At 36.0% G+C, this 13,012-nt stretch overlaps 1 protein-coding gene across 50 annotated transcripts in view; it reads right to left on the bottom strand.

Moving 5' to 3' along the window:
- CLOCK (clock circadian regulator) overlaps positions 1 to 13,012 on the bottom strand; it is a 119,580-nt gene that overhangs the window by 84,163 nt on the left and 22,405 nt on the right. For 22 of the 50 annotated variants that reach the window (XM_081589393.1, XM_081589646.1, XM_081589298.1 and 19 more), the window contains one exon: positions 7,063 to 7,149. The exons of 21 other annotated variants lie outside the window; for them this stretch is intronic. The gene's annotated coding sequence lies outside the window, so the exon portion shown is untranslated. Of the gene's footprint in view, positions 1 to 4; positions 112 to 7,062; positions 7,150 to 13,012 lie in introns of all 50 variants that reach the window. 7 more of the 50 variants (XM_081589365.1, XM_081589565.1, XM_081589480.1 and 4 more) reach the window with 1 other exon arrangement.

The following is a 13,012-nucleotide window of genomic DNA, read 5'->3' as shown; positions in this document are numbered from 1 at the left end:
TTACCTTTCGGAGAGCGTGATGACTGTCAGGGGGCATGAAGGAGGCTCCAGGATTGATGAAAATGTTCTATATCTTGACCTTGGTATTGGTATTGATTAAACGAGTGTTCACTTCATAAAATTTCATCAAAATGACACTCAGTATTTATGCACTGTATAATATGCATGTTTTAATTCAATATAAAGCATTTAAAAGTTAGCAATACTACATCAGTCCCTTGATCTTTCTATTTTTAATTTTTTGGTTATTTTACTTGGTGAAACTGAAGTCTAGTAAAACTAGGTTTCTATTATCAGTCTGCCTCCTACTTGGGTACTAAAAGTCATATTTACTTTCTTTTTCTGGACAATTACTGAAGAATAGTCTTACGTGTGGATCCTTCCCACATTATGAGGGCAACAAAAGTCTACCCTGAAGTTAGACTTATACGTACAAACTAGATAATTCTAAGATAGTATTTTTTCTCAATATATATATAAGCAATTTTCTATATTGAGCTCCAAATCACCAGTTCCCACAGTCTATATCTGGAAAAAAGGAGATAAGAAAACACAAAGCTTCTGAGGCTTAGCATCTAAGCTCTGGTCTAGCTAAACTTGAAAAGTCACTCAGTCATGTCCGACTCTTTGCGACTCCACAGACTATACAGTACATTCAATTCTCCAGATCAGAATACTGGAGTGGGTAGCCTTTCCCTTCTCCAGGGGATCTTCCCAACCCAGGGATCAAATCCAGGTCTCCTGCATTGCAGGTGGATTCTTTACCAGCTGAGCCACAAGGGAAGCCAAACTTGAAAAAAGCATATCAAAACAAGGTGTAAGCATAATGCTGCTCTGAAATAAAATGAATTATTAAATGTAAAGTGCTTTAAAAATAATGCATATCACAATGTAAATGCCCACCCAAAAGTCTGCAATTATTTATACCCAGTTTGAAAAACATTATAATAGATGCTTACTCTTGAATTTCTTTCAAAATATTTAAGATAATAAAAAATAGATATCCTTTTAAAAAAGATTTATGGAGCCAAGGGAAAACTTAAATAGGTTTTTATTGAAACAAGCTGAACTGAACATTAAAGAAAAGTACACGATAGATGAAAATTTAATAAACTATACCTAAGATTTTTAAGTTCTAAATTGTACTATTTAACTGTGATGTTAGAACTCCTATATATACTTTATCCAGTCTGCCAAATTCTAACATCTGTATCGTCATCTTTACATACAGATAAACATATATTCTGAAACATTTGAGGGTAAGGTGCATATACCATGCCCTTTTACTCCCAAAAACTTAAATGTGTACCTCCTAAGAACAAAGATATTCTTTTATAATCTAATGTCTATTTTTTAAAAGGAGTAAATAAAGTCCTTTCTTTAGGGCTTTCTTCTTCCTCCAGTTTAGGATTCAGTTTAGTCATATATTGGATTTAGCCATTGTATCTCCTGAGCTCTAGTCTGGAAAAGTTTTCCTCAGCTAAACACCTTTTAAATTGTCTCGTCTTTATAAGGTATTCTGCAAGACACGATTTTAAAACATAGGTTCTTGAGCAAGTCAAACAGGGAAGTTTCATTAAAAAAGAAATTCAACTGAAGAGTTGGGAAAAGTTTCAGAAGACTTAGATGAGAATACATAAAACTTCCTACTCAAGAGTGGCTTTAGTATACATATTTTTTAAAGCTTTATTATCAAAAGGTTTCTAGATTTGATACTGTTAAATCTTATCCCTCAAGATGTCAAAAAATTATAAATTAGACAAATTAAAAATTATTAATTAACAGACAAATCTGGCCAATGATTTGACAGCTATCTGTAAGGAATCAATTCAGAAATGGATTCAGAAAAAAATACTGTTTTCATCAAAATTCTCTCCTACAGTAACAAAAAGACACCTAATCCCAGTAAGCAAATCTTTAAATGAACTGGAATTATTGTGATCATGCATAGAAATAATAGCTATTTGAGATACAAGATATCGTGTACTTTTACTCAACAAACATTGACTGTGTGCCAACTATGTGCCAAATCTATGATAGCTACAAAGAGATCAAATAATTTTTAAAAATTAGGCATGGTACTCACCCTTAAGAAACTTATAATTTAGCAAACCTAAGATTCCTGCTTTCAGACAGGAAAGGTATTATTTTTCTCTATTCTGAAAAAGCAGCAACTAGGATGCAGAGTGGTAAATGTGTCAAATGGCACAGAACTGTGAAATGTTCTAGAGACACAAGAAGTAATAGTCACTCAGTCATGTCCGATTCTTTGCAAGCCCATGGGCAGTGGCCTGCCAGGCTCCACTGTCCATGGAATTCTCCAGGCAAGAATACTGGAGTGGGTTGCCATTTCCTTCTCCAGGGGATCTTCTCAACCCAGGGGAAAAACCTGGGTCTCCCACATCGCAGGCGGATTCTTTACCATCTGAGCCACCAGGGAAGCCACAGAAAAGAAGAGCACAAGAAAGGTAGATCCTAAAATTGTGGTCTTAAATCTCCTAATAGAGGACTTAATTTGCCAATGTCAGGCTGCAAAAGACTCCTTAAAAATATCCTCCAATCGATCCATTGACTCCAAAAGGGACCATGTACCTTAATCCCCAATGTACATACTAGCCTTGTTCTACTGAGTCAGTCACCAACTACTTTCCAAATAATATTAGTACTTTTACATAAAAATATGATAATAGATATATCTCCTTACATAGAAACAGATAATGTCCTTAACAGATAAACTCCTTACATAGAAAAAAACAGAAACTGCACAAAAGGTATATACTACTACTTTTAGAATGGATGTGATAATAAATATGCAAAAATAAACACGCAAATAATAAATATGCAAATTGAGGACTGGCTGGTCATAATGGTTCTTTAATGATTTAACTGTGTTGGTGATAGGCTATAGTAGGCCATATGAGTCAGTGAAGTTTCGTTCTTTTCAAAGTTGTATGTAACCTAATACCTTTTCATTCAATTAGTGTGAGGAATGCCACGGCTAGAAGAAACAGATTGAAGAGTGTTAGAATATTAATTTTAAACATTCTGTTAGGAGGAAAGTTGAACCTCTAATAACAATTTTTTTTATACAATTACGAGGCTCTGCAGTCTAACATGTGTTCTCTGGCAGGGTGTTTTCATGAATTAAGATTATATAATTAATTAGTTTTAAGGTGCTTTTGAAAAGTAGGCCTTATTTCTGTATTTTCTGTACTGGGATAAATATATAATAGAAACTGACTTGGATTACTCTGGTGTAAACTCATATTACATAGGACTTTATTGAATAAACGAATATTTAATATTGGTTATGCCATTGGGATGTCCTGACTCAACATCAAGATTCTAAACCCTACTGTCGATATGAACTATAGAGTAGGACTATGCTGTTATCTGTAGTGTATCTTGCTCCGCTGATCAATTTTTTGGATCAATAAGTGATCAAACATTTTGACTATCTGGTCTAAATTTTAATCATTCAGAGACTTTTTTGTTCTCTGAGATCACCCCAAACAAAACCACTAACCCATATAAAAGTTTTATTATCCCATGATGATTTAGTTCATTTGGGGGGGGCATTAATTAAATAAAGCTCCGTACAGTCTTCTGGTCTTATTTTGTTATTCCCATCTCTTCACAGGAAGGTCAATTTCACTGATGAAAAGTAAGAGATAGGAAAACCCTTGTGTGGCCACTCACACAAGTCTTTATTCAGAAAACAAGCGATTATGCTACCTTTGCATGGTCAGGATAATAGATGTCACTGGGCAAGCAGTGCCTCTAATACTAGTCAGGCTAGAGGTGATAGTCTCGGTAAATAGGCAAGGTTTGTACTTGTCGAGTTCCTTTTACTTTTTAAAAATCTTTAGGTAGGTGCTTACCTGTGTCAGGTTAAGAGTATAAAATTACTCTTATAATTTAACAATACTCAATTACTCAATAATTTAACATTGACTTAGATTTGTTGTTAACTACCAGTGATTTCATTACTTATATAAGCTTATGCAAGAAGAAATATTTCCTGTTAGTCATATTAACATTATTGCTTCTTTTAATTAACAGATTAGTCCAATATTAAACTAGGAGTCAATTTATTGTTGGTATTAAAGTAAATGTGTTGCCAAGCTTGAATGCTTAATTGATGGCTGTTTTTTAAGGCAACTATGGTGTTATTTTTACTCTCCAGATAAGATTGTATCCTGTTTCTAAGGAGTTGACACTTTTTAGATTAACATTTAAAAATACATTAAAATTTCTGATTTTTTAATAGTTTGTAAAGTTGAACTAAGATCTAAGATTCTTTTTTTTGGACAACCAGCTTTCATCAGGCTTGTCAGGCTTGCCACCTCTACTTATAAATCTTCTCAGAATTTTGCTATATACATGAGCTTGTTCTAATAAACTGTTTGTAAGAAGTTCATCTGGCTTCAGGGCATTTAAGTTCTCTTTGTTAAAAATTTCCTAGTTAAATCATACAAAAGTTAAAAGGGGAAAAGTTTGTTTTATATTACTTTCAATGCTTTTTTTTATCATGCCCTTACAGTATTTTCTACATAGCACCCCAAATTTTTAAATTTCCATCTCTCATACTTATTTAATCTGCTTATAACAGTTGAATTTGTGGGAGATTTGGGACAGATTTAAAGTACCCATAAATTATGAAACTCCTAGGGTAAAAGAAACTAAGTGCTTTCATTTATGCTATCCTTTGATTTATCCAAGCACACTTTCTAGTATGCTTCCCTCATTAAGACTTTATCTCCTCACATGTGTTTGGTACTTGCTAAGAGGTTATAAAGGTTATTAATAATTGAGGAGGGTGATGGATGGAGTGTGCATGCTTGATGGCCTGATTCAACTAGGCACTCTATTCTAAATTTACTACCATAGCCTCCTTTGGTTTTTAGTTTCATAAAAACTTTTGTATGTAAGAAATATGTTCTTGAAATAGAAAAAAAAGTCCATTTCCTCCAATCCCACAAGTTACATTTTGACCTAATATTTTTATGTATAATAATTACACTTTCTATTATTCCTTTTTAGAGTTTGCTGAAAACAGCAGTATACAGACTGAATTCGTAAATGCTGATGAGGTTTATCAGGGTTTATCAATGATAGAGCAGGCTCCTCTAGAGGGGTATGAAGCACCATCAAGCCTCTTGAGTTTTAAGCTATTGCTAATAGAACTCTGGCAAATAATTTTGTTACTATAATTATCTGAGTTTAGGGCTAAGCATAATGGGTTATCTAATCCTGGTTTGAGTCTTAGCTGTCGTGTGATCACGAACTGTTAAAGTCACTTTTGTAGTTTATTTTTATTTTGGCTATAGCTTTTTACAGTTTAGCTAGAACTTTTTTTATTATTCTTTAACACAATTTACACTGGTTTTCTATTAATTTGAGTTAATCATTTGACCATGGTGGCTAGCACAAAATTCACCAACCCTAAATAACATAACTAAGTCCAATTTTCATTCATGGCTTAATTTTTATCACTGCTGTTTCCCATGAGGGTGTGGCTTAAGCAAGGCAATATGACCTACTATTTTTGTGTGCTTGATATCTGCTTCTTTTAATCATGATTTAAAGGACAGTCTGTGTAAGCAGGCTTTCCAGCTGGCGCTAGTAGTAAAGAACCTGCCTGCTAATGCAGGAGACATAAGAGACATGGGTTCGATCCCTGGGTTGGGGAGATCCGTTGGAGGAAGGCATGGCAACCCACTGCAGTATTCTTGCCTGGAGAATCCCATGGACAGAGGAACCAGGCGGGCTATAGTCCACTGGGTCGCAAAGCTGGACACAACTGAAGCGACTTGCACACACGCACTGCTTAAGACATTATGGTAACACTAAAACCTGGCAAAAAACTGACAGTACTATTTTACTTTTCTTCCTAATATGTCCATACACATTCACTTTAGAAGAAAAGTAATACCAGAGTCAACTAATTGCCTGCTTGAAAACAGCAACACAGGTCTAATGAGATATGGATTACACTTTCCAGGAGAGAAAAAAAGTGTAAGTTCAGTCACTGAGAATTGGGCATTAACTCTTATCTCCCTCTAATTTTCCCTAACTCACTTCTTATCTTAGCACTCAATCTATAAATACTTTTCCAACTAGGTAGAGCAGAGGTCAGCTAACTTACTCTATGCTGCTGCTGCTGCTAAGTCGCTTCAGTCATGTCCGATTCTAAGCGACCCTATGGACAGCAGCCCACCAGGCTCCTCTGTCCACAGGATTCACTAGGCGAGAATACTGGAGTGGGTTCCCATTTCCTTCTCCAGCTTACTCTAAAAGGGTCATAAGGTAAATACTTTTGGCTTTCTGGGCCCTAAGGTCTCTGATGCAACTCCCTAACTCTGCCTCTATAGCCTGAAACCAGCCATACACAATATGTAAAAAAAATATGATTGGCTGTATTTCAATAAAGCTTTATTCACAAATACTAAACCTGAGTTTCATATAATTGCAAAGTAGTATTCTTCTTCAAGGATTTTTTTCCACCAACCATTTAAAAATGGAACTATTCTTAGTTCACAGGTCATACAAAACAGGCAGTAGGCTGGATTTTGGTAGTGTGCAAACCCCGGATGGACAGACCTGCTTATAAGCTGGAATTGCAGCAGATGACTGGCCTGTCTTTACCACAGTCAACTGATTCTTTATCTCTAAACCTAAAACCCAACATGAAATAATTCTTATTCTACTTTTCAGTCATTTGCAAATCACTTTTCTCTCTCAAAAAAAAAGACAAATTGTAGTTCTTACTTTCAGATGGTAACTCTGAAGAATTTCAAGAACTGCTGAAATACATATGGATATCAGTTATCTTTCAATAAATAATTTTTCACTTAAGAATAAAAATTCTAAAGATAAATAAAAGCTATCAAAGAAGGTAGCAGGCTATGCTCTAAATGTTTTTATAATAATCTGTCCTATGCTCCTTGCAAGGAGGTTGCAAACCTCACTGTACCCAATATTTATGTCAAAAGAAAAACAAGAAGACAAGGCATACTTCTGAGCTCAAAATGAAGACTGAAGATATCTAGTGAAACTCACCAAGTTGTAAAGATTCATCTAAGAGGAATGCAGAATTTTCCAAAGGCATCTTACACTGTGACAAAATCAGCTTCTAAGTGTCAGCAGCTTTACAGGAAAAAAAAAAATTAAAAATCCATGAAACAAGGGCAGCTGTGGAAATAATGTTAACCAAATTCTAAGTAACAATACTGCCAGTATTTTTTTTTCCCATCCATGTATACCCCATTAATTGAGGCTTCCTATGTGCCAGGAATTGGGGATGCAGCAAAGAACATGTCAGATTCTATCGATCCCTCTGGAGCTCAGTCTGTAGGGTTACCCCAAATGGGATGAAAGAAAGGCTTTAAAACCATGATGGTGTGAAAGGAGAGCATGGCAGAGATACAAACTAGTCTGGTGGGAATTTGTTAGGAAATGTCTCCTAAAAAAGAGGCAATTAATGCAAGCATGAGTAGGATCTGACCAAATAAAGCAACTGGGGTGGGGAGAGAAAGAATATGTTACATTAAAGGAAACAGCATGTTCAAAGGGGCAGATGTAAGGAGAGGATATGGCATCTGTGTGAAAGTAAAAGAAGTTGAGTGTGGCTGCTCAGAGTAAGAAAAGAGATGAGGAGGTCATTCTCTGAGATGATATATGGGCCAAGGAAGAAAGTAAGGAGTTGAAACAATTTGCCCTGCATCTCTCAGTCACACAGAGCTAACAGGCAGAGTTCATTTTAAGCCCTCACCACTTGACTGCAATATAATAACCATTCTGCAGCTCTTCTCAGTCCTCTATCGTCAAGGGTCTTAGAAGAGGACCCCTGGAAAGAAAGCTGATGGAAAGTCTTAAGGAGGATGATCCTTTCATGGAGCTTTTGCAAGGGCCTGAGAGAAAACTGCCAACCTCACTATGAATGGAAGAATTGATCAACTAACCATCAGGAGCCCTCCTGCAAAATGAAAGGAAAGAAGTCAGTCCCAGCACCATCCTCAATTACTAATGAATAACTGCCAAGCATTTTATTATGTGTGAAGTCTAGCTGTGCTTTACCTGTATTAACTAATTTAATCCTCACAACATCCCTATGAGATAGGTGCTTTTTATTACTCTCTATTTGCAGTATGGTTTTATGAACAGTCCAACGATCATCATTAAATTTTATTAACAACTGAAATGAAAATTAATAGAAATGTTAATGATAACTTCTTTCCACCATGTTAAAAGAATTTTAATTACCCTTCAATAGGAAAAGTACTATTTTAAAGACTGATTAACAAAAACAAAAGATTTCACAACATTAACTGGATTATCTCTCTTTTAACCAACAGTTCTACTAGAGAAGGAGTTGGAAATTCTGTTCCTTGCTCATTCATTCACTTACTATGACAGGTTCTACATATCCAATGATAAGGGGGAAAAAACACCAAGTTCCTGCCCTCATGGAGTTTTATTCACTGAAATGAAAATTGATACCCCCTAGGAATTATGTTTTTATAACACATCCTACTTATAAAATGTTCTTATGTAAAGAGTCAAACTCTTTGCTTTTTCCAGTTTTTCTATGGTGTTTCCAGTAGTCATATACAAATGTGAGAACTGGACCATAATAAAGTTGAGTGCCAAAGAACTGATGCTTTCGAATTATGGTGCTGGAGAAGACTCTTGAGGGTCCCTTGGACTGCAAGGAGATCCAACCAGTCAATCCTAAAGGAAATCAACACTGAATATTCATTGGAAGGACTGATGCTGAAGCTGAAGCTCCAATATTTTGGTCATCTGATGTTAAGAGCCAATTCACTGGAAAAGACCCTGATGCTGGGCAAGACTGAGGGCAGGAGGAAAAGGGGGCAACAGAGGATGAGATCACTGGATGGCATCAACGACTCAATGAACACGAGTCTGAGCAAACTGCAGGAGATAGTGAAGGACAGGGAAGCCTGGCATGCTGCAGTCCACAGGGTCATGAAGAGTCAGACACAACTTAGCGACTAAACAACAACAACAAAGAGTCAAACTACAGAATCACATCTTTATATTGTACATTCTTAACAGTTGCAGTGTCACATCCAGGGGTGAAAAAATCTCCAATAGAAATTAAAATGGTTTCCTGCCTTCCAAAGCACAATGCTCTACTCTTGGGTCTCAGGGAGCAGACAATAAAGAAAAAAAAATGTCTAAAAAGGGCCTTTAAAGGAGTAATAATGAAAAAAAGCTTGAGAAACACTGCTTTAGATCAAACTTTCAATTTAAATCAATATAGAAAAGGAGTAAGTAAAATGACATCAGGAAGAAGCAACCAGATAAATTCAGAATGTGAAATATTCTACAGAACTGACCTAGTTTCTTATATATATATATATATATATACTTAGAAATATTTATGGATGAATTAGATGTGGAATATGCTTCAAACAGATTCAGGAGAAGGTACACAGTTGAAGGTATAGATGAAACAAAACAGGTCCTGAGTTGATAGTTATTAAAGCTGAGAGTTCATCATTCTATTCTGTAATATTGTTGTATACGTATTCCATTAAAACAAAAGCGTATGTTATTTGAGGAAGGTTTTGAATTCTTAAGAAACTGGAGCAGAACTGTATAATATATAGCTGGTACAAACATTTTCTATCAAAGGTGATCTACAAACGGATATCACTCTTCTCCTGAACAAACTGTACTCTTAAGAAAAAAAGGACTCAAGAAACATAATAACTAACTGCTAATATCCCATCTGAATTCTGATTCAAACAATATAAAAAGGTATTTTTCAAACAACTGGAAAAGATCTGAATAAGAACTAGGTATTATATGATATTAAGAAACTATGGTTAATTTGGTTAGATATGATGATAGAGTTTATGTAAGAAAATATCTTTATTTTTTAAAAAAACATATAGAAGAATTTTACCCTCCCTGGTGGCCAAGGCAGTAAGGAATCCGCCCACAATGCGAGAGACCTGGGTCTGATCCCTGGGTCAGGAAGATCCCCTGGAGAAGGAAATCTCTACCCACTCCAGTATTCTTGCCTGGGAAATCCTATGGACAAAGGAGCCTGGTGGGTTTGTATTAAAAAAATACCTTTTTACGTTGTTTGAATCAGAAATTTTTACTACAGAAGTATTTAGAAATGAACTGACAATTCCTTTCACTTTTTTTTTTTCTTAAAAAAAAAAACCTGGAGAATGAAAAATAATGACGACAGTTTTGTCTCACTTTCCCCTTTGGAATGCCTACTCGTAAGACAGCACAGAAGTACAAAAAGTTTAAGATCTATAAAACAATGAAAAGAATGGAGTAGGAAGTTATGAAGAGATGAAATGACACAGTAGATTTCTAGAGAATAGAAAGAAGATCCAAAGTGTGTTAACAGGTTAAGCAAAACTAGGGAAAGCACAGTGCAAAATTCACACACAGAGGGACTACCGTGGAGGCCTGAGCCAATCATTCTGAGACTCTAGACTCAAGTTAGCAGATAAAGAGGCTGAATACTGGTGACCTAGGAAAAAGTTTTACTTGTCTCCTTTCTCTGCATCCATTCCTTGGCTAGGCAAGGCCCAGTGGCACCCCTAAGCCAAAAACTGTGCTACTCTTCTCTAAAGAAATCTAGCAGAAATCTGGCAAACTGCTCATAAAGAAACCAGAGGAATGTTAGTGCTCAGCGAGTCTGTTGTCAATACAAAAAAAAGAAAGCTCCTGAGAATCACAATAGGTTCCCTGCTCTTCTGCTCTAAACCTAAACTTGCCAGCAGACAAGACACTCCATCTATGTACTAAGAATTACCAACCAGTCTTTTCAAACAGAGAAAGCAATTAGGAAAAAAACCCACCTATCCAACAAGAAAAAAACACCCCACTGTAGCTACAGAAAGTAATCAAGACATTCCTGTAGCAATATACATGAGTCAACTATGTAATTTCATATGAGGAAAGATCACAGCTAGAAAAAGACAAAGGTGAATAATAAATTAACCCCAGAAGACTCACAAAGTATTCAGGTACAGAAGAAAAAGACTAAACAATCAAAATATCCTTAAGACACTTCTAAAGAACTGCATTCAATAAAACAAAAACAGAATGCTACAATGATGCAGATTTTACAACACCAACAATTGTTGTAAATACTTTACAAATATGAACTCCTTTGCCCACAAAGTAGTTATCCTCATTTCATAGTTCAAAAATAGAGCACAGAAAGGTTAACTAATTTACTTAAGGTCATATGGTTATTAAGTAGTGGAGCTGGGATCTTAACAGACACAGTCTGGCAGTCTAGTTCTATTGTATATGCTTTTAACAACTATACCATGTTGCCTCTTGAAATAATACCAACAGAAAATAAGCAAAGGTACTGGAATACTTACAATCTGCTTACAGACATTCACAGAAAAGCAGGAACATATAGCTAAAGAAATCTGTAAGAATAAGGAATAAAAAGGCCATGACAGAAAACATAAAAGATATGACATAAGGATCAAACCAGAAAGCCAATATTCTGCTGATGAGCATTCCAAAGTGAAAGAACATAGAAAACCAAGAAATATCACCAAAAAACAGTGAGAACATTTCCCATACCTGAACAGAAACACCTGCATTTCAACAGAAAACGTCTATCAACTCCAGAGAGTTCAGATAGAATAACAACTCATACCTAGACACAGGGCTTCACTGATGGCACAATGGTAAAGAATCCGTCTGCCAACGCAGCAGACACAGGAGATGTGGGTTCGATCCCTGGGTTGGGAAGGTCCCCTGCAGGAAGAAATGGCAGCCACTCTAGTATTCTTGCCTGGAAAATTCCATGGATAGAGGAGCCTTGGCAGGCTACAGTCCATGGGGTCGCAAAAAGAGTCAGACACAAATGAACTACTGGGCATATACCTAGATATATAACTATAAAATCCCAGAACTACAAAGACAACAGTAAGATACTAAAGTTTCCAAAGAGAGAGAGAGAAAGGATTATTAAAATATAACAAGACTCAGAGTAGCATCAGATTTCTTACCATCTTGATCTAAACAGAACAGAGAAAAGCTCATAAGTTCAAAAGGAAATTCACTCTGAATCTAAATTTCTACACTCAAACTATCAAGCAGTTATGAACCAGGTGAAAGCCATGTTTAAGCATCCAAGAATGTTTACACCTTAAGTATCCTGTATATTGAAGTTAATTTCAAACATATTCCAGCAAAAAGGAGAATGGCATGAAACAGGAAGATGTGCTAAGGAACAGTATATCTAACCTAGAAATGCAGTGAAAGAGTATCTCAGAATGTCAGATACTCGGCAGGTTTCCTTCTTACAAAGACTGAAGGAAGAAGTAGGAAAACTTTAAAAGGGATGTCTCTAGGAAAACCAGGGATTCCTTCCAAGAAATAAAAGATACTGTGATTCAAGCAGGAAACATTTCTACCAAGGAAAAAAAGATAATTACAGACTGCAGAGGGGGAAGATGAACAAGATTAAACAAACAAGTCAGAATATAAGGCAAACTAGTGGCATGACTGTGAAAAAATTTGCCCTAAGATAACCAAACTTACCCTGATATCATATTTTGTTTTTGAGTTCCATTATAACTTTGTACTCATGAAAAACAAACAGCTAAATGAGTAACTGTAATTTATTGTGTTCAGCTTTTAGAATCAACCTACTGAAATAGATGGGGAAACAGTGGAAACAGTGTCAGACTTTACTTTTTTGGGCTCCAGAATCACTGCTGATGGTGACTGCAGCCATGAAATTAAAAGACGCTTACTACTTGGAAGGAAGGTTATGGCCAACCTAGATAGCATGTTTAAAAGCAGAGACATTACTTTGCCAACAAAAGTCCGTCTAGTCAAGACTATGGTTTTTCCAGTGGTCATGTATGGATGTGAGAGTTGGACGGTGAAGAAAGCTGAGCGCCGCAGAATTGATGCTTTTGAACTGTGGTGTTGGAGAAGACTCTTGAGAGTTTCTTGGACTGCAAGGAGATCCAATCAATCC

The sequence above is a fragment of the Giraffa tippelskirchi genome, chromosome 1 (assembly GCF_054371585.1).
Source record: "Giraffa tippelskirchi isolate mGirTip1 chromosome 1, T2T-mGirTip1v1.2.pri, whole genome shotgun sequence".
Lineage (NCBI taxonomy): Eukaryota > Metazoa > Chordata > Mammalia > Artiodactyla > Giraffidae > Giraffa > Giraffa tippelskirchi.
The sequence above is the reverse complement of the archived record's forward strand: the minus strand, read 5'-3'. Positions and strand labels throughout refer to the sequence as shown.